The sequence below is a fragment of the Hyperolius riggenbachi genome, chromosome 6 (genome assembly GCF_040937935.1).
Source record: "Hyperolius riggenbachi isolate aHypRig1 chromosome 6, aHypRig1.pri, whole genome shotgun sequence".
Lineage (NCBI taxonomy): Eukaryota > Metazoa > Chordata > Amphibia > Anura > Hyperoliidae > Hyperolius > Hyperolius riggenbachi.
Window position 1 is genome coordinate 178,578,009 of NC_090651.1, and position 21,582 is coordinate 178,599,590.

Genomic DNA, 21,582 nt, shown 5'->3' on the forward strand with positions numbered 1-21,582 from the left:
CATCAGTAATCTGGGCGAATAAATCATCAGTCAGGGGAAGAGGGTAACGATTCTTTACCCTGATCTTGTTTAGACCTCTGTAGTCTATACATGGCCGCAGGCCACCGTCCTTTTCTGTACGAAAAAAAACCTGCCCCGGCCGGGGACCTAGAAGGACGGATGAAACCTTTGGCCAAGTTTTCTTTGATGTATTCCTGCATGGCAAGCTTTTCAGGCCTGGAAAGATTATATAAATGGCCCCTATGGGGGCATAACACCTGATCTCAACTCAATAGGACAGTCAAAAGCCCGATGAGGAGGAAGCTTGTCTGCTGATTAGTTTGGCTTAACCCCACCAGAGGAGCTGGTGGGTACTATTAGAAGAGCACCTCACCAGTGACAAGGGCTCACTGGTGAATAGAAAGGTCAGACAGACTAGGATCCGTAACAGGCGGGCAGGTACAGTACAGAAATAGCAGGCAAGAGAGTAATAGGATATCAGGCAGGGTTCATCAACAGAGTCAGATGGGCAGAAGTACAGAAACGATTAGCAAGAGCAGAGTCAAAGGGTAGCCAGAGTCATACACAGAATATCAATATACAGTAATACAATAATCCTAGTCTTGTGTGAAATCCCTGGTTTCCTCCCAGATCAAAGCACATCGGATACTATCTAAGGTCTGAGCGCTAACACGTGAGTATTCGCAACAGCAGACAAGCTGCGAGTGAACTCTGAAGGCTTTTAAAGCAGAGGAGACCCCACAGCCGCGCCCACAACAATCCGGAGCGCCGTGAGTCTCCCCTGACGTCAGCCGACCGGCCAGTCAGCTGACGCGCCTCCTTCCCGCATAAAAGTTCCGTCTCCGCGCGCGCCCGCGCGATACGGCAACCCTATGTGCAATACACAAACCCGTCCTCGGCGTACAAGACGCCTGAGGCACGGGCGAAGTCCCTGAGCAGAAGGGCAAGGCGCCTGTGGAGACACCCTGCGTGCCCGCAGCCGCCATTTCTGCGGATGTTACACATAGTTTGGTATTTATTCATGTTTTCTAAATTATAAATATTTTTTTTTCTCTTTCCCTCAATACAGTCACTTCCTTACACAGCTTATCATCGGGGAACAAATTAAAGATTTTGTGTACTCGGATGTCTTTTGGGGCTGTATGTGTGGTGTGCCCATTTCAGAAGGATCTATATAGTGGAAAAACTTTTTGGGATATGTGTTAACATGTTTGGCCACAAGATGGCACTATCTGACTATTTGTCCATGTATATATGATGACATTTGTATTTAAAGAGAATCTGTATTGTTAAAAATCTCACAAAAGTAAACATACCAGTGCGTTAGGGGACATCTCCTATTACCCTCTGTCACAATTTCGCCGCTCCTCGCCGCATTAAAAGTGGTTAAAAACAGTTTTAAAAAGTTTGTTTATAAACAAACAAAATGGCCACCAAAACAGGAAGTAGGTTGGTGTACAGTATGTCCACACATAGAAAATACATTCATACACAAGCAGGCTGTATACACCCTTCCTTTTGTATCTCAAGAGATCATTTGTGTGTTTCTTTCCCCCTGCAGCTATCTTCCACTGAAGTGTCAGGCTGTTTCTTCCTGCAGAGTGCAGACAGCTCTGCCTGTATGTAATTCCTCAGTATGTGAAAGCCCAGCCAGCTCAGAGGAGGATTTATCCAGCTTGTAAAAGATAAGAGAGAAGAGAGAAGCTGTCCTAATCTAAATAATACACAGGCAGTGTGCAGAGAGGGGCTTGGAGGGGGGAGATGCATCACAGAACCACAACACTGAAGAACTTGGCAGCCTTCCAGACACAGGCTGACAAGTCTGACAAGAGAGAGATAAGTTGATTTATTACAGAGATGGTGATAGTAGAACATGCTGCAGTAAGCCAGAACACATTAGAATAGCTTTTGGAACTTGTAGGATGATAAAAAACAGGATGCAATTTTTGTTACGGAGTCTCTTTAAAGAGACTCCGTAACAAAAATTGCATCCTGTTTTTTATCATCCTACAAGTTCCAAAAGCTATTCTAATGTGTTCTGGCTTACTGCAGCACTTTGTACTATCACAGTCTCTATAATAAATCAACTTATCTCTCTCTTGTCAGACTTGTCAGCCTGTGTCTGGAAGGCTGCCAAGTTCTTCAGTGTTGTGGTTCTGCTATGAACTCCCCCTTCCAGGCCCCTCTATGCACACTGCCTGTGTGTTATTTAGATTAGAGCAGCTTCTCTCTTCTCTCTTATCTTTTACAAGCTGGATAAATCGTCCTCTGAGCTGGCTGGGCTTTCACATACTAAAGAATTACAGACAAGGGCAAAGCTGTTTGCAGGAAGAAAAGAGCAGCCTGAAACTTCAGCGCATGAGAGATGCAGGGGGTAAGAAACACAAAAATGATCTCTTGAGATTCAAAAGGAAGGCTGTATACAGCCTGCTTGTGTATGGATGTATTTTCTATGTGTGGACATACTGTACATCAACCTACTTCCTATTTTGGTGGCCATTTTGTTTGTTTATAAACAAACTTTTTAAAACTGTTTTTAACCACTTTTAATGCGGCGGGGAGCGGCGAAATTGTGACAGAGGGTAATAGGAGATGTCCCCTAACGCACTGGTCTGTTTACTTTTGTGTGATTTTAACAATACAGATTCTCTTTAAGCTTTATTTTTGCACCAAGCATCAAGTGTATATATTTTTCTTATATATGAACACATTTAAAGGGACTCCGAGCAGTGCAAAAACTATGGAAAGATGCATATCATTTTAAAGCTCTCTTTCTCCTCTTTCCAATGATATATAAATTGACACCCTACGCCTTTTAGTTTTTGCTATTTTCGCGATTGAAATTGCAGCGGCTGCGATTTCGATCACGAAAATAGAGAAAACTAAAAGGCGTAGGGCGACGATTTAGGTGTCGCCAGAAAGAGGAGAAAGAGAGCTTTAAAATGATATCCATCTTTCCATAGTTACATTGTATTACACAGGGCGACTTTTTCTGCTGAATGGAGCTGCTGACTTTGAGAAAAAGTCGCCCTGTGTAATACAATGTAACTATGGAAAGATGGATATCATTTGAAAGCTCTCTTTCTCCTCTTTCTGGCGACCCCTAAATCGTCGCCCTACACCTTTTAATTTTCTCTATTTTTGCGTCCGAAATCGCGGCAGCTGCAATTTCAATCACGAAAATAGCAAAAACTAAAAGGTGTAGGGCGGTGATTTATATATCATTGGAAAGAGGAGAAAGAGAGCTTTAAAATGATATGCATCTTTCCATAGTTTTTGCACTGCTCGGAGTCCCTTTAATGATTCAGATAAATAGGTATGATGTCATAATATTTTAGATATATAATGGTTTGCTGCCTCGATACTAAATAGATCGGAACCAGTGCGACCTTTGGAGCGCACGGAAGTCGGACAAAGGGAGTGGTGCGGGTTGGCGTCATGGTGACGCGGGCCCGTTCTGCCTCGCGTGGCCACGCTTGATTCTCGGGAAAGAGCACTAACCAATAAGAGGGCTCCAAGACCGTCAGGTAGTTAGCCTCCCTAGAAGCAGCAGACCGCTGCGAACGCGCAAGGCGATCCCCCCCTTCTCCCCCTGGCAGCTGGGACTTCATTATTTTAGTAAGAATGGATGGCACATTCAAACTTTAATATATATTTTTTAGACATGTGCAATTTATACATTTTCTAGTATCCCTGGCATAACTTTTGAGATAGCACTTTGTTTATGCATATGCACTTTTGAGATTTACATACTTTTTTGCCTCCCTGGCATAACTTTTTGAGACAGCACCTTGTTTATGCATATGCACTTTTGAGGCACGCAGCACTTTTTTGTACACATTTTTTCACAGGCACGGTTTTTTGACAACAGGGCAAAGCTTATTTATATATTTATTTTTGTGTGATGGTTAGGGATCTGTGCAATACAATTAGACACTAAACGGATGTTTTTTTATTGTGACACTGATATGGTAATAGCACTTTCCCAGTTGCTGGAGAGATTTCCGATAACAATCGGTTTAAGAAGGTGGTTTTAATTGTTTTTAATCATTGGTGTTTTTTGGATAAGTCCTAAGTAATATAATTGTTTTGCATCATAACTGGAAGTGTGATATATCACTAGCATGTCTCTAGTTCAGGCCTCTTTTTCACAGTTTTGCAACTGTAATTGATGCTGCGGCCGCCATCTTGCATGTCATCAGGCCCGAAGTGCGCGGTGAGCTTTTTCTGCTGGTGAGCAGCCTCATGAAGGGAAGAATTCTTTCCTTTCCTGGTCATGCCCCGAGTTGTGAGCCCTTGGTGGTGAGGCAGGACAGAGCAGGTGAATCAGCTGGGATGTGAAGGAATCGGATTCCCAGAGCCAGACCAAACAGGTTCAGCATCTGCTCATCAAGATTTTAGAGGTTTACGTATTAGAACATTGATCGATCAGTTGGGTGCGGGTTGAGCCAAATAATGACTCACCCTGCTGCCGCTGAAATTCCAGCATTAAATACTATTACCCCTCCGAGTTGTAGCAACTTGGACGGACATGTAATTCGGGGTCTGGCTATTGCTGGCACCCGCATAACATTGAAAATCCTGTTGAGTCCAGGTCCGATTCTAAGCAGCTAGCGCATGCCAAAATTACCTGTCTTGATTTTAGATATTTACCAGAGGCTCATACCTTAAGAAGCTCAAGTGAAATATTTCCTTGAGATGCACCTACAAGTTATATGACACTTTTGGACGAGAGACACTTATTTACCCATGGACCGTAAGAGAGGGGGGGAATAAGGGACTAGGGGATGGTGGAAGGTGCCACTGGAAGAAGAAAGAGGAAATCCGGGCATCCGGCGACGGCCGTTTCGCGTCTATGCAGACGCTTGGTCACGCCACGTATCACAGTGGTACGTGGCGTGACCAAGCGTCTGCATAGACGCGAAACGGCCGTCGACGGACCTACTTAGTGCCCTGGCTCCCGCACCTCCACCGATCATCACCCCACAAGACCACCTACACGAGGTACTTATGGTTGTGGTAACCTAATGGATGTCTGTTTTGGCTTGCAATAAATGACAGTTGGACGGAAGGTGCCCGGATTTCCTCTTTCTTCTTCCAGTGATATCTCTGTACAGTTGTTTGCTCTTCTGCTGCTTCCGCAGAGCACACGTCCAAGCAACAGGACAAGAGGTAACTTAGATGATGCGGTGAGGGTTTTTTTGCTTTCAAAGTTTCACATACGCATAGCTCATCCACAGGGAGTGCCACTCAGTCCTTGCTTTCTCTCCTTACCATAGATGGTGGAAGGTGCTGCAGCTGCTGCTGAGAGTGAGCCTGCTCTGGAGCCACCAAGAAAGAGGAAAACGCTGACCAGGACTGATTCGGATGAGGTGGAGGAAGTGGACTGGGGTGAGCAGGTGAGATCTTTGCCATCTTTAGCCGATATGGAAAAATTGACTGAACGTTTGGAAAGATCCTTTCATAGAGAATTGGTGAATTTGAGATCTGATATTACAGCAATTGGTCAGCGGGTGGAAGTGGTGGAAGTTAGGGAGGAGTTGGTGGAGCAGGCTATTACCAATTTATTAGAAGAAATGGCTCGAACCACAGATTTTGGGTCCGCGGACTGGGGACGCGAACTTCCGCAAAAGTCAGCGGACCGGCGAACCGCAATAGACTTCAATGGGCAGGCGAATTTTAAAAACTAAAAACACTGTTTCTGACCACAAAAGTAGTGTTGGGCGAACAGTGTTCGCCACTGTTCGGGTTCTGCAGAACATCACCCTGTTCGGGTGATATTCGAGTTCGACCGAACACCTGATGGTGTTCAGCCAAACCGTTCGGCCATATGGCCGAACTAAGAGCGCATGGCCGAACGTTCCCCGAACGTTCGGCTAGCGCTGTGATTGGCCGAACGGGTCACGTGGTCCGGACCCGAACGCGCTCTGATTGGCCGAACGGGTCACGTGGTTCGGGTAAATAAATACCCGATCCACGTCAATTCTCCGCCATTTGTCTGTGGGTTTAGCTTTGGGTAGGCAGGCAGGGTAGTTCTCTCTCCAGCCAGGCTAGCCAGGGTCCCCCCAGTCATTGTGTCGCTGCTGGGAACAGTAGTACACTTGTAAGCATTGTGTTTACTGCCACTCTGTGTACACCGCTCACCCACCACTGTATAGCATTGTGTTTACTGCCACTCTGTGCTCTGCTGGGAACAGTAGAACACCGCTCACCCGCCACTGTATAGCATTGTGCTCTGTGTCGCTGCTGGGAATAGTAGTACACCGCTCACCCACCACTGTATAGCATTGTGCTCTGTGTCGCTGCTGGGAATAGTAGTACACCGCTCACCCACCACTGTATAGCATTGTGCTCTGTGTCGCTGCTGGGAATAGTAGTACACCACTCACCCACCACTGTATAGCATTGTGCTCTGTGTCGCTGCTGGGAACAGTAGTACACCGCTCACCCACCACTGTATAGCATTGTGCTCTGTGTCGCTGCTGGGAATAGTAGTACACCGCTCACCCACCACTGTATAGCATTGTGCTCTGTGTCGCTGCTGGGAATAGTAGTACACCACTCACCCACCACTGTATAGCATTGTGCTCTGTGTCGCTGCTGGGAACAGTAGTACACCGCTCACCCACCACTGTATAGCATTGTGCTCTGTGTCGCTGCTGGGAATAGTAGTACACCGCTCACCCACCACTGTATAGCATTGTGCTCTGTGTCGCTGCTGGGAATAGTAGTACACCGCTCAACCACCACTGTATAGCATTGTGCTCTGTGTCGCTGCTGGGAATAGTAGTACACCGCTCAACCACCACTGTATAGCATTGTGCTCTGTGTCGCTGCTGGGAATAGTAGTACACCGCTCACCCACCACTGTATAGCATTGTGCTCTGTGTCGCTGCTGGGAATAGTAGTACACCGCTCACCCACCACTGTATAGCATTGTGCTCTGTGTCGCTGCTGGGAATAGTAGTACACCGCTCACCCACCACTGTATAGCATTGTGCTCTGTGTCGCTGCTGGGAACAGCAGTACACCGCTCACCCACCACTGTATAGCATTGTGCTCTGTGTCGCTGCTGGGAATAGTAGTACACCGCTCACCCACCACTGTATAGCATTGTGCTCTGTGTCGCTGCTGGGAACAGTAGTACACCGCTCACCCACCACCGTATAGCATTGTGCTCTGTGTCGCTGCAGGGAATAGTAGTACACCGCTCACCCACCACTGTATAGCATTGTGCTCTGTGTCGCTGCTGGGAACAGTAGTACACCGCTCACCCACCACTGTATAGCATTGTGCTCTGTGTCGCTGCTGGGAATAGTAGTACACCGCTCACCCACCACTGTATAGCATTGTGCTCTGTGTCGCTGCTGGGAATAGTAGTACACCACTCACCCACCACTGTATAGCATTGTGCTCTGTGTCGCTGCTGGGAATAGTAGTACACCACTCACCCACCACTGTATAGCATTGTGCTCTGTGTCGCTGCTGGGAATAGTAGTACACCGCTCATCCACCACTATATAGCATTTCTGTACTGCCACTGTACTGCTGCCAGTCAGCGTGTACTTTAAGGATAAGTGAAATTAAGAAGAAATCCTGTGAAAGAGGGAGGGGCAAGGGAAGAGGTGTTTCCCCTGACGGTTCACGTACAGGCCACAGTGGAGCACCGAAGAAAACCCACTCAATACTGCCCATGTTGTCCAGGAAATCAACCCTCACAAATCCAAAAGAACAGGACCAAATAATTAATTGGATAACCTCTCAAGCGTCCAGCAGTGGGTTAAGCAGCACCAGCACATCACGCACGAGGTCCGAGTCCTCAGCCAGTTACAAGGAGCCAGTGGGCACAAAGCTGACACAACCGGCAGCGACACCATGCACACAACTGCCAAATAACCAGTCCGAAGAATTTCCTCAGGACACAATGGGGAATTCGCAGGAGCTATTCCCAGCCCAACAAACTTCCACCTTTCAAAGGTCAATGGAACAGCCAGAAATGTTGTGCCCGGATTCACAACCATTTACTGTGGGAAATGCACCGCGCACTGAAATTCAAGGCGAGTCCGAGGACTTTGAAACCCAAATCCCAGAGCAAGTTGGGCAGGAGGGGTTTCAATTGCAGGAGGTCGGCCGAGAAGATCTGGAAGACGACGTTGGAGTGAGCTGCGCAGAGGTTGTTCTGGGGAGCTCTACTCCACGGCGGCGGCGGCGGCCCACAATCACATATGACGAGTTTGAGGAGATGGAAGAGGAGGGTTTGGACAATGTGGACACAGACCCAGATTTTGTATGTGAAGGAGAACATCGCCATCGTAGCAGCACAGATGAGTCTGTTAAAGAACCCACTGCTGCACGAGTTCGCCTTGTGCCACAAGGTAGGCGGCGCGAAATTTCAGGCACCACAAGCGTGGAAGTTCAAGTGAGACGCAAAAGAGGCGCAAACAGAAATCGCCAGCAAGGCAGGTGCTCCAAAGTCTGGCCTTTCTTTGAAGACTGCAGTGAGGATGGTACCATGGTGATTTGCAAGGTGTGCAAGACCCGCCTGAGCAGGGGGAAAAATATTAACAACCTCTCCACCACCAGCATGACCCGCCACATGGTATCCAAACATCCCACTCTGTGGGCAAACGCGGCAGGACAGGGTACCAGCAACACTGCCTCCCTTGGGGTCACCAGACTTACCACCAGACCCTCCTCAGCAGCAGCAGTAGTCCAGCCATTGCGTGGTTCATAACAACATTCACAAATATCAGACGACGCTGACACTGTCACTTTCCGGAATAGTGCTCTTCAGGTCTCCCAGTCTTCATCAAACACAACAACCAACAGCCCTTCAGTGTGCAGCCCTACGGTTCAGTTGTCTGTCTCGGAGATGTTTGAGCGCAAGAGGAAATTGCCAGCAAATTACCCCCGGGCCGTGGCACTAACAGCCAGCATAGCCAAGCTTCTGGCCTGCGAAATGCTGCCATATCGAGTGGTGGAGACAAACAGCTTCAAGGGCATGATGTCAGTGGCCATCCCACGTTACGTGGTTCCCAGCCGCTACCACTTTGCGCGCTCTGCAGTGCCTGAGTTGCATGAGCATGTGGTCAGCAAAATAACCCGAAGCTTGAAGAATGCCGTTGCCTGCAAGGTTCACCTCACCACTGACACCTGGACGAGTGCGTTCGGCCAGGGTCGATACATCTCCCTTACCGCGCACTGGGTGAACCTTGTGGAGCCTGGCAGCGATTCCTCACCTGCTACGGCGCGGGTGTTGCCAACGACGCAAACAGCTGCACCGCCGTCCCTACCACTGGATAACAACAGCAGCACCTACCTCTCTGACTCCTTCTCCTCCAACGCATCTCAAAGCTGTACCTCATCCGGAAACGCTAACCCAGCAGCAGTAGGATCGTGGAAGCAGTGCAGCACAGCTGTTGGCATGCGTCAGCAAGCGTTGCTGAAGCTGATCTGCCTTGGGGATAAGCAGCACACAGGGGAGGAAATTTGGAGGGGAATAAAGGAACAGACGGATTTGTGGCTGGCACCGCTGGACCTGAAACCGGGCATGGTTGTGTGTGATAATGGGAGTAATCTCATTCGCGTTTTAAGGTTGGCTAAGCTGACACACATCCCTTGCCTGGCGCACGTGATGAACCTAGTAGTTCAGCGGTTCCTGAGGACATACCCAGGCGTGGCCGATCTTCTGTTGAAGGTGCGACGAGTGGCCAAACATTGTAGAAATTCCAGTACTGCTTCGGGGCACTCGCCAAGATGCAGGACCGCTTCAATCTCCCCCACCATCGCTTGCTGTGTGATGTCCCTACGCGCTGGAATTCTACGCTGCACATGCTAGCCCGCTTTTGCGAGCAGAAGAGTGCAGTGGTCCAGTACATGACGGCGCAGTACCGAGGCGCATCCGGACAGCTGCCAATCCACGTTGCTTGTGAGCAGTGACAACTCTTCAGTCAGCATTACCATACCACTGCTGTGTTTACTGAAGAAGTCAATGTTGAAAATCAAGGAAACAGCTGTCATGATGCAACTGGGGGAATCTGAAGGAGAAAACGATCAGCGTGATGATACCAACATCAGGCCATCTGCCTCAGGAAACACTGGCCCCAGCAGCTATGACGAAGAAGTGGAGGAGGAACAGCTGGAGTTGGAGCAGGAATTTCATGCCACCACTGACGAGGGCCAGAGCGGTGCACGTTGGACTTCCACAATTCAGCGCGAATGGTCAGCAGAAGCAGACCAGGAAGAAGGTGACGACTATGATGCATCACAACTATCACAACGCTCACAAGAGGATGATGAGGATTCTGGCAGGACTCTGGCACACATGGCTCAATTCATGCTAGACTGCATTGAACGCGACCCACGCATTGTGCGAATTCTGGACAACACCAATTACTGGGTTTATACCCTTCTGGATCCACGGTACAAACACAATGTTCCAAAACTGCTTAAAGAAAGAGTCAGACAGGTCAAAATGATAGAATACCAGCAGGCCCTTGTGGAGACTTTAGAGAGGAGATTGACATCCTCCCCCTCCTCTAGCCAGTTGTACGCCGACAGACTGACTTCCGCAAACCCAGGACGACCAGGAGGGCAGCAAACAACACAAGCCGCAGCTAGTGCCCAAAAGGGAATGGTATCGGCAGTGTCCTTGGAGTGGGAACATTTTCTGACACCCATGCAGCAGCCCACAGAACAGCAAGCGTGCACATCCACCTCCAACACCGATCGCCTGGAGAAGGTGGTCAAGGACTACATGTCAGATGGCGTAGCTGTGTTGAACAATCCATCTGCACCCTTCAACTATTGGGTATCGAAGCTAGACACCTGGCACGAACTGGCAATGTACGCAATAGAGGAGCTGGCTTGCCCGGCAGCCAGCGTTATGTTGGAACGCTGTTTCAGTGCTGCCGGAGGCATCGTCACAGATCGGCGTATCCGCCTCTCCACAGAAAATGCAGACCGTCTGACTCAAATTAAAATGAATCAATCCTGGATTGGAAACGACTATGCAACACTCCCGGACCCCAACCAAGTAACATGAACAATGAACATCTATGATGGGTTAGCGTTTCCGGTCCCTGTTTATTGAACCTCTCATCTGTATTACATTTATGACTGCATGGCGACAAAATGCATTGCTATCCGCATGCTTCTTGTCCTCATGCAAGGCCTGGGTTGCGCCTCAAAGCGTGGCCTTCTCCTCCTACGCCTCCTCCTGTTCCATCACGTGTGCTGCTGCTGGGTTAGCGTTGCCGGTCCCTTTTTACGGAACCTCTTATCTGTATTACATTTATGACTGCATGGCGACAAAATGCATTGCTATCCGCACACTTCTTGTCCTCATGCAAGGCCTGGGTTGCGCCTGAAAGCGTGGCCTTCTCCTCCTGCGCCTCCTCCTGTTCCATCACGTGTGCTGCTGCTGGGTTAGCGTTGCCGGTCCCTTTTTACGGAACCTCTTATCTGTATTACATTTATGACTGCATGGCGACAAAAAGCATGTTACCTGTGCAAAGAAAAATGACATTTTCCACATTTAAAAGACATTTTTTCCTTTGAAACTTTACAATCAATTTTCTCAAAAACTATAAGCTCTTTTTCAAATATTTTTTTCCCTCTTGTACCCATTCCCAAGGTGCACATACCCTGCAAATTTGGGGTATGTAGCATGTAAGGAAGCTTTACAAAGCACGGAAGTTCGGGTCCCCATTGACTTCCATTATGTTCAGAGTTCAGCGCGAACACCCGAACATCGCGGCCATGTTCGGCGAACGTTCGCGAACCCGAACATCCAGGTGTTCGCCCAACACTACACAAAAGTGATGGAAAAGATGTTTCAAGGGGTCTAACACCTGGAGAGGGGCATGGCGGAGTGGGATACACGCCAAAAGTCCCTGGGAAAATTACGGATTTGACGCAGAGCAGGGTTATAATCCCTAAAGGGCAGAAATCCCATTGCATTCCTAAATTGGAGGCATAAAGTGCTTGAAAATATCTTGCATGTGTACAGGTCCTTCTCAAAAAATTAGCATATGGTGATAAAGTTCATTATTTTCTGTAATGTACTGATAAACATTAGACTTTCATATATTTTAGATTCATTACACACAACTGAAGTTGTTCAAGCCTTTTATTGTTTTAATATTGATGATTGAAAACCCAAATTCCTATCTCAAAAAATTAACATATTTTATCCGACCAATAAAAGAAAACTGTTTTTAAAACAAAAAAAGTCAACCTTCAAATAATTATGATCAGTTATGCACTCAATACTTGGTCGGGAATCCTTTTGCAGAAATGACTGCTTCAATGCGGCGTGGCATGGAGGCAATCAGCCTGTGGCACTGTTCAGGTGTTATGGAGGCCCAGGATGCTTCGATCGCGGCCTTAAGCTCATCCAGAGTGTTGGGTCTTGCGTCTCTCAAATTTCTTCACAATATCCCACAGATTCTCTATGGGATTCAGGTCAGGAGAGTTGGCAGGCCAATTGAGCACAGTAATACCATGGTCAGTAAACCATTTAGCAGTGGTTTTGGCACTGTGAGCAGGTGCCAGGTCGTGCTGAAAAATAATATCTTCATCTCCATAAAGCTTTTGAGCAGATGGAAGCATGAAGTGCTCCAAAATCGCCTGATAGCTAGCTGCATTGACCCTGCCCTTGATAAAACACAGTGGACCAACACCAGCAGCTGAAATGGCACCCCAGACCATCACTTACTGTGGGTACTTGACACTGGACTTCAGGCATTTTTGCATTTCCCTCTCCCCAGTCTTCCTCCAGACTCTGGCACCTTGATTTCCGAATGACATACAAAAGTTGCTTTTATCCAAAAAAAGTACTTTGGACTACTGAGCAACAGTCCAGTGCTGCTTCTCTGTAGCCCAGGTCAGGCGCTTGTGCCGCTGTTTCTGGCTCAAAAGTTGCTTGACCTGGGGAATGCAGCACCTGTAGCCCATTTCCTGCACACGCCTGTACACGGTGGATCTGGATGTTTCTACTCCAGACTCAGTCCACTGCTTCCGCAGGTCCCCCAAGGTCTGGAATCGGTCCTTCTCCACAATGTTCCTGAGGGTCCGGCCACCTCTTCTCGTTGTGCAGCGTTTTCTGCCACACTTTTTACTTCCCACAGACTTCCCACTGAGGTGCCTTGATACAGCACTCTGGGAACAGCCTATTCGTTCAGAAATTTCTTTCTGTGTCTCACCCTCTTGCTTGATGGCGTCAATGATGGCCTTCTGGACAGCAGTAAGGTCGGAAGTCTTACCCATGATTGCGGTTTTGAGTAATGAACCAGGCTGGGAGTTTTTAAAAGCCTCAGGAATCTTTTGCAGGTGTTTAGAGTTAATTAGTTGATTCAGATGATTAGGTTAATAGCTCGTTTAGAGAACCTTTTCATGATATGCTAATTTTTTGAGATAGGAATTTGGGGTTTTCATGAGCTGTATGACAAAATCATCAATATTAAAACAATAAAAGGCTTGGACTACTTCAGTTGTGTGTAATGAATCTAAAATATATGAAAGTCTAATGTTTATCAGTACATTACAGAAAATAATGAACTTTATCACAATATGCTAATTTTTTGAGAAGGACCTGTATACATGGATCAGGTAGTGTAAGTAGTGTACTGCTTCACACTGACAGAGCAAACTCACTGAGTAATGCACCGCAAACAGCTGTTTGTGTAGTGATGGCCGTGCTGGTACACACGATGGCGGTTTTCCAGCCCATATGGTCGAAGTGAGGTAGCTCAATGACAGAACAACAGTGACTGTCCAGCTGATCGAATTTGGTCTGTCCACAATGAAGCAATGACCTTATTATTTTGTGTGTGCCCCCCAAAACACTTGTATAGGTAATTGCTTCATTGTGATATGCAAGCCCCTTCACCGCGGCAAGGTAACAATCACGAAGGGGAATTGACACATGTACATGCCTTTTGTTTTGTTGTTGCAGCCGCAGTGTAGCCAGAAAAATTAGGCATGTACACACACCAGAAAAATCATTATTATTTTTGTTAGCGGCCGCAGCTAGCAGCGGCCTTAAAAATTCAGGAATCCACCTGGAGTCCTGGACCCTGTTGGTGGTGGCGGAGAAGGCAGTCAAGCGGCCTGCAGGAAGAGATGCTGTGTGGAGAGTGGGGACTGACTTAGTCTTCGGGCAGTCAGCAGCGGCCGGCAGGCAGAGATGTTGTGTGAGGACTGACTTAGTCTTCAGGCATGCAGTAGACCTCCGGGATCCATGCCTCATTCATTTTAATAAAGGTGAGGTGCTGAACACTTTTTTGACCTAGGCGACTTCTCTTCTCAGTGACAATGCCTCCTGCTGTGCTGAAGGTCCATTCTCACAGAACGCTTGAGGCGGGGCAAGCCAGAAGTTCGATGGCAAAGTGTGACAGCTCTGGCCACAGGTCAAGCCTGCACACCCAATAGTACAGGTATTCATCGCTGCTCAGAGTGTCTATATCTGCACTTAAGGCCAGGTAGTCGGCTATCTGCTTGTCGAGGTGTTCGCGGAGGGTGGAACCGGAGGGGCTAAGGCGAAGCGTTGGACTAAGGAAACCACACATGTCCGACATGACCATCAGATCGTCCTGTCCTTGCCTGCATTGACATCTGCACAAAGTTGGATGCCGACCTACCATTCATCTCCTCTTGCTCTTCCTCAGTGATATCAGGTAAGTTCTTCTCCTCCCCCCAGCCACAAACAATACCACAGGAAAGTAGAGCAGCACAAGCCCCCTGCGATGCCTGCTGTGGTTGTTCTTGCACCTCTTCCTCAAAGCAACCTTCCTCCTCTGACTCCTCTTCCCCAGATGACTACTCCTCTTCCCCCCTCCTCTGTGATGCCACAAGTGTTGATGACACATCTGGTTCCGTTTCAAACAACTCTTCCTCCTCTTCCTGTTCATGCTCCTCTACAGCTTGATCCACCACTCTACGCATGGCACACTCAAGGAAGAAAATATATGGGATCAGGTCGCTGATGGCACCTTCACTGTGACTCACCAGATTTGTCACCTCCTCAAACGGATGCATGAGCCTGCAGGCATTACGCATGAATGTCCAGTACCTCGGCCAGAAAATCCCCAGCTCCCCAGAGCCTGACCTTTCACCATAATTGTACAGATACTCGTTGATGGCTTTCTCCTGTTGTAGCAGGCGGTCAAACATGAGGAGCATTGAATTCCAGCTAGTCGGGCTGTCGCAAATCAAGCGCCTTACTGGCAAATTGTTTCTCCGCTGAATATCAGACAAGCGCGCCATGGCCGTGTAGGAATGCCTGAAATGCCTACACACCTTCCTGGACTGCCTCAGGACCTTCTGTAAGCCTGGGAACTTACACACAAATCATTGGATTATAAGATTCAGCACATGTGCCATACAGGGCACATGTGTCAACTTGCCCAAAGTCAAAGCCGAAATGAGATTGCTGATATCCAGTTGCCGATATCAAGTTGGTGCGGGGTCAGCCACTGATCCACCTGTTTTTTCAGAGCGGCCAGGAGTGCTGATCTGGTGTGACTCTCGGATTTGAGGCAAGACATGTCCAAGATGGCATGACACCGTCGTACCTGGCATGCGGCACAGGCCCTGGGGAGCTGGGGGTGTGTGGTTTGAGAGAGCACCGACAGTGAAGAGGATGTAGCAGGAGGAGTAAGAGGAGAAGGAGAGGAGGTGGCAGCAGGCCTGCCTGCAAGCCGTGGAGGTGTCACCACCAAGTCTGCTGCACAGCCAGGTACTCCATGCTTGCCAGCGGTCACCAGGTTGACCCAATGTGCCATATAAGTAATGTACCTGCCCTGACTGTGCTTTGCAGACCAGGCATCCGTGGTCAGATGGACCCTTGACCCAACGCTTTGTCCCAGAGATGACATCACTTGCTTTTCAACATCACGGTACAATTTGGGTATCGCGTGGCGTAGCGCGCCGCGCCGAAAAGTGGGAAGGAGTGAGGAGCACGCAGCGGCGAAGACTGGGGGAGGGGGGCTGCGGCGCGCGCAGCGCGCCGCGCCGAAAAAATGGGCGTGGCCATGACATTGTATGGGCGGAGCTAACGTAATGATGTAACAGCGAGGCATAAGAAAGCAGTGTTTACGCCATGATGTGGACAAACGAGACTTTGTATCATGGGTGTGCAGAAACTGTGTGATGCTAATAGTATACCGTAACCACAAAGCAGCAAACATAGCCATCTATGACCATTAAATAATAAATGCAGTAACAGTTACCCCGGAAATGGGCGTGGCCATGACATTGTATGGGCGGAGCTAACGTAATGATGTAACAGCGAGGCATAAGAAAGCAGTGTTTACGCCATGATGTGGACAAACGAGACTTTGTATCATGGGTGTGCAGAAACTGTGTGATGCTAATAGTATACCGTAACCACAAAGCAGCAAACATAGCCATCTATGACCATTAAATAATAAATGCAGTAACAGTTACCCCGGACACCAGAAAATAAACGCAATAGGCAACATGTCAGTATAAAATAAATGCAATGCGGGCAAACATGTCAGTACAAAATAAACGCAATGCGGGCAACATGTTAGTACAAAATAAACGCAATGCGGGCAAACATTTCACCAGACAATAAACGCAATGCGGGCAAACATGTCAGTACAAAATAAACGCAATGCGGGCAACATGTCAGTACAAAATAAACGCACTGCGGGCAAACATTTCACCAGAAAAGAAACGCACTGCGGGCAAACATTTCACCAGAAAAGAAACGCACTGCGGCCAAACATTTCACCAGAAAAGAAACGCACTGCGGGCAAACATTTCTCCAGAAAAGAAACGCACTGCGGCCAAACATTTCACCAGAAAAGAAACGCAATGCGGGCAAACATTTCGCCAGAAAAGAAACGCACTGCGGGCAAACATTTCGCCAGAAAAGAAACGCAATGCGGGCAAACATTTCGCCAGAAAAGAAACGCACTGCGGGCAAACATTTCACCAGAAAAGAAACGCACTGCGGCCAAACATTTCACCAGAAAAGAAACGCAATGCGGCAAACATTTCGCCAGAAAAGAAACGCACTGCGGGCAAACATTTCGCCAGAAAAGAAACGCACTGCAGGCAAACATTTCGCCAGAAAAGAAACAATGCGGGCAAACAATAACATTTCACTAGAAAAGAAACAATGCGGGCAAACATTTCACCAGAAAAGAAACAATGCGGGCAAACATTTCACCAGAAAAGAAACAATGCGGGCAAACATTTCACCGGAAAAGAAACAATGCGGGCAAACATTTCACCTGGAAAAGAAACAATGCGGGCAAACATTTCACCAGAAAAGAAACAATGCGGGCAAACATTTCACCTGGAAAAGAAACAATGCGGGCAAACATTTCACCTGGAAAAGAAACAATGCGGGCAAACATTTCACCTGGAAAAGAAACAATGCGGGCAAACATTTCACCTGGAAAAGAAAGCATTTACTCACCTGGCAGAAGTGTCCGGCCTCTGGCGCGCTGCTCCGTCCCGGGACCGTCTTGTTCCTCCTGCTCTGGTCTCCCGCGCTGACAGGGCTACGGCAAGATGGCGCCCGAAGCCCTGTACTAGTGACACAAATAGGTCTCCAGTACAGGGCTCCGGCAGCCATCTTGCCGTAGCCCTGCTCGCCTGCTGGTGTCGGAAACAGACACCGGAAGAGGAGGCTGGAGTGGGGCTGCGGGCAATGAACTGGCACGGCGTCTATAGACGCCGCTGCCAGTTCATTGAGGAGAGAGTGGCCAGAGTCCCGAGGCCGGGACGTCCCGCTGCTGAAAGCGGGACGTTTCCCGGGACCTCATTAAGCCTGGGACAGCGGACCCCGAATCCGGGACGTGTCCCGGGCAATCCGGGACGTCTGGTCACTCTAGGGAATGGGACCCCACGTGAGATCCATGGCAGGATCATCATCATCCTCCTCCACAGTTTTGCTTGTATCAGACACCTCCAAAACAACAGGTACTTCATCATCCTCACACATTACATCCACAGCGACGCCTAACTCAGACATACGAGGTGGTGTAACATCCTTAGCGCCTTCATCTTGTAACAATAATGGCTGTGAATCAGTTTATCCCCCACCAAACAACTCCTGCGAACTCTCAAATGGAGCGGCTGTGGTGCTAGTAATAGCGGTGGTGGCTGCGTGCTGAGTGTTAAGTGGTGTGCCCGCTCAGAGCAGGAGGAGGAAGATAAGTCACGGTTCAATGCGGAAGCATAGAAAGATGAGGTGTCCTGTGTTAAATAGTTAAGTATGTCCTGACAATCTTGGGGGTTGATGGTCCTTGCCTTCTGAACACTGTACTTTGGTCACGTCAGTACGACCTCGAACAGACCTGCCGGGTGGCCTGCCCCTGCCTGTTATTTTTTCCATATCGGTGGGGGGGGGGGGGGTGGTATACAGTAGTAATCACAGTGTGTGTAATCACAAACAGGCTCACAATCAGTGTCAAATACACAGCGTGTGTGTGTGTGCGTGTAATTTTACTTTTTTGCCACTAGACACTATATTCATGATCAGCAAATTTTGTTTGACAGTTTAAGAGCATACTTGGCATTGCGTTCCATTATACACAAGTGTTTGATTCCCTTATGTTATGCATAAAAAAGAGGAAAAAAGGAAAATGTCTGGCATGATTCCAGCAATTCACTCATACACTTTTTATAGTGTTCGATGGCATGCCTCCTCTTTCTTAAAATAAAACAAATATGAAATGCATTATATTTTACCTTGTGTCCTCACACTTAATCATCACTGGGCTGTGTACTTTAATAAACACACACAGAGAGATATCCTTTATAGTACTTTCAATCACAAATACAGTTGCAAGCTAAGTACTGCTTATGATGATAGGTACTGTGCTGGCTTGTAATAGATAGAAGACGATAGTTGAACTGCAAGGCCCAGAAATGACCTGTATGCAGTGTCTGTCTCACAAACAAACACACAAAAAAATAGAATATGAACCCTCAAAAGGGTTTTTGTTTTGGGGTGGTTTTAGCAATAAAGAACAGCCTAGCTAACTGTCCCTGTCTCTCTGTGGGCTATATGCAGTGTCACCCACAAAGGGAGCTATTGTATAGTACGTTCAATTACAGATACAGTCGAAAGGTATGCACTGGTATAATAGAGTGTGCTGTCACACAGGTACAGTGGAAAGCAGTGGTGGAAATACGACCGTGCAGGCCGTGCCAGTGCACGAGGGCCCCTGAAGTTCTGTTGTTCCAGGGGCCTATTAACTATTGCTGTTTTTGGGTGTTTTTTTACTTTTTATTTCACCTGGGGGACCCGACTCCTATCCTCCCTCCCTCACCTCGGGGGGGGGGGGGTCTGGGGCCCCCTCCCGGTATGCGCGGCAGAAAAGCGGCAGATATAGGAAGGCTCCGGCGGGTTCCAGCAGACGCTAGAGGTTCAGCCACCAGGTCCTCGCTGTCTCCTCTCCTTTGTATGCCGCTCGCACTAAATCAGGAAGCAGAGGGCATCTTACAGAGGAGATGAGACAGCGTGGACCTCTAGCGCCTGATAGAACCCGCCGCAGCCTTCCTATATCTGCCGCTCTTTCGCCACGCATACCGGTAGGGGGGGCCCCCCGAGGTAAGGGAGGGTAGGAGTCGGGCCCCCCACACCCACCAGGCTAGCTACTGATCTATTATCCCACCCTCCTTCTCAACAGGCTACCTACCTATCTACCTACCTACCAGCCCACCCTCCCACCAGGCTACCTACCTACCTATTAGCCCACCCTCCCTCCCACCAGGTTACGTACCTATCTATTAGCCCACCCTCCCTCCCACCAGGCTACCTACCTACCTACCTATTAGCCCACCCTCCCTCCCACCAGGCTACCTACCTACCAGCCCGCCCACCCTCCCACCAGGCTACCTACCTACCAGCCCACCCACCCTCCCTCCCACCAGGCTACCTACCTATAAGCCCACCCTCCCTCCTTCCCACCAGGCTACCTACCTATAAGCCCACCCTCTCTCCCACCAGGCTACCTACCTAAAAGCCCACCCTCCCTCCCACCAGGCTACCTACCTACCTATTAGCCCACCCTCCCTCCCACCAGGCTACCTACCTACCTATTAGCCCACCCTCCCACCAGGCTATCTACCTACCTACCTATTAGTCCACCCTCCCTCCCACCAGGCTACCTACCTACCCCTCCCTCCCACCAGGCTACCTACCTACTAGCCCGCCCACCCTCCCTCCCACCAGGCTACCTACCTATTAGCCCACCCAACCTTCCACTAGGCTACCTACCGATAAGCCCACCCTCCCTCCCACCAGGCTACCTACCTATAAGCTCACCCTCTCTCCCACAAGGCTACCTACCTACCAGCCCACCCTCCCTCCCACCAGGCTACCTACCTACCTATTAGCCCATGCTCCCTCCCACCAGGCTACCTACCTAACTATTAACCCACCCTCCCTCCCACCAGGCTACTTACCTATTAGCCCACCCTCCCTTCCACCCACTAGGCTACCTACCTACTAGCCATCCCTCCCTCCCATCAGGCTACCTACCTATTTACCTACCTATTAGCCCACCCTCCCTCCCACCAGGCTACCTACCTACCTACTCCGCCCTCCCTCCCACCAGGCTACCTACCTACCTACTAGCCCGCCCACCCTACCTCCTACCAGGCTACCTACCTATTAGCCCACCCAACCTTCCACTAGGCTACCTACCGATAAGCCCACCCTCCCTCCCACCAGGCTACCTACCTATAAGCTCACCCTCTCTCCCACAAGGCTACCTACCTACCAGCCCACCCTCCCTCCCACCAGGCTACCTACCTACCTATTAGCCCATGCTCCCTCCCACCAGGCTACCTACCTAACTATTAGCCCACCCTCCCTCCCACCAGGCTACTTACCTACCTACCTATTAGCCCACCCTCCCTTCCACCCACTAGGCTACCTACCTACTAGCCATCCCTCCCTCCCATCAGGCTACCTTCCTATTTACCTACCTATTAGCCCACCCTCCCTCCCACCAGGCTACCTACCTACCTACTCCGCCCTCCCTCCCACCAGGCTACCTACCTACCTACTAGCCCGCCCACCCTACCTCCTACCAGGCTACCTACCTATTAGCCCACCCACTCTCCCTCCCACTAGGCTACCTACCTATAAGCAGTGGCGTATCTAGGCAAGACAGCGCCCATGGCAAATACTAAAATTGCGCCCCCCACGTTTTCCTACATAGAAACACACTTGGTGTGCAGAAAATGTGCGCAGAAAAAGCCGAGTTGAAAACTGAAAAACAAGTGTGTTCCCTGCCATAGACCCTGAACAAGTATGCAGATCAAATGTCTGACACATCTGAAAAGATTAGCTGCATGCATGTTTCAGGTGTGTGATTTAGACCCTAGTGACCAGAAGGATCAGCAGGCTTTCCATGCAACTGTATTGTTTAAAAGGAAATACATTTGGCAGCCACCACTCTCATATTAATGAAAGGAATGACACATTTACAGTGATGGTTAAAACATAATAAAAGCCTGACAACCTATTAAATATCAGTAGATAGATACTGAGCTAGAAATATAATGCATTTTAACAACTGAGGTATACTG

General features: G+C 48.8%; 2 protein-coding genes across 4 annotated transcripts in view; one reads left to right on the forward strand and one right to left on the reverse strand.

Moving 5' to 3' along the window:
* The window catches only part of SERHL2 (serine hydrolase like 2), a 1,569,464-nt gene that overhangs the window by 620,760 nt on the left and 927,122 nt on the right, over positions 1 to 21,582 (reverse strand). The gene's annotated exons all lie outside the window — the stretch shown is intronic.
* LOC137521244 (uncharacterized) overlaps positions 1 to 21,582 on the forward strand; it is a 115,641-nt gene that overhangs the window by 79,841 nt on the left and 14,218 nt on the right. Inside the window, exon 2 of the mRNA XM_068240232.1 lies at positions 5,280 to 5,399. The gene's annotated coding sequence lies outside the window, so the exon portion shown is untranslated. The remainder of the gene's footprint in view (positions 1 to 5,279; positions 5,400 to 21,582) is intronic.